Source organism: Halichoerus grypus, chromosome 9, assembly GCF_964656455.1.
Source record: "Halichoerus grypus chromosome 9, mHalGry1.hap1.1, whole genome shotgun sequence".
NCBI classification, from domain to species: domain Eukaryota; kingdom Metazoa; phylum Chordata; class Mammalia; order Carnivora; family Phocidae; genus Halichoerus; species Halichoerus grypus.
In genome coordinates this window covers 104,952,676-104,953,143 of record NC_135720.1, presented here as the reverse complement: position 1 = coordinate 104,953,143, position 468 = coordinate 104,952,676, and the positions used below count along the sequence as shown (strand labels likewise).

General features: G+C 50.2%; 1 non-coding gene across 1 annotated transcript; it reads right to left on the bottom strand.

Annotated features, from left to right (window-relative positions):
• Positions 1–364: 364 nt before the first annotated feature.
• Positions 365–468, bottom strand: LOC118529819 (U6 spliceosomal RNA). Its single transcript, XR_004914322.2, has one exon. It is a non-coding gene; the product is annotated as a U6 spliceosomal RNA (small nuclear RNA).

Here is a 468-nt window from a genome sequence, read left to right as displayed (position 1 = left end):
GGACCCCGGGATCATGACCTGAGCCGAAGGCAGACGCTTAACGACTGAGCCACCCAGGCGCCCCTCCCTTGAAATCTTGAACCCCTCAAAGTCATCCATGAGGGTTGGAATCAAATTCTTCCAAACTCCTATTAATGTTGATTTTAAAAAAGATTTTATTTATTTGAGAGAGAGAACACGAGAGAGAGAGAGAGAGAGAGAGGGAGAGAGAGAGCGCGCACGAGTTGTGGGGAAGGGCAGAAGGAGAGGGAGAAGCAGACTCCCGGCTGAGCAGGGAACCTGATGTGGGGCTCGATCCCAGGACCCTGGGACCATGACCTGAGCTGAAGGCAGATGCTTAACCGACTAGCCACCCAGGTGCCCCTGATTTTTTTTTTCCTTCATGAATTTGCATGTCCTCCTTGCTCAGGGACCATGCTAATCTCTGTATCGTTCCAATTTTAGTGTATGTGCTGTTGAAACAAGCAC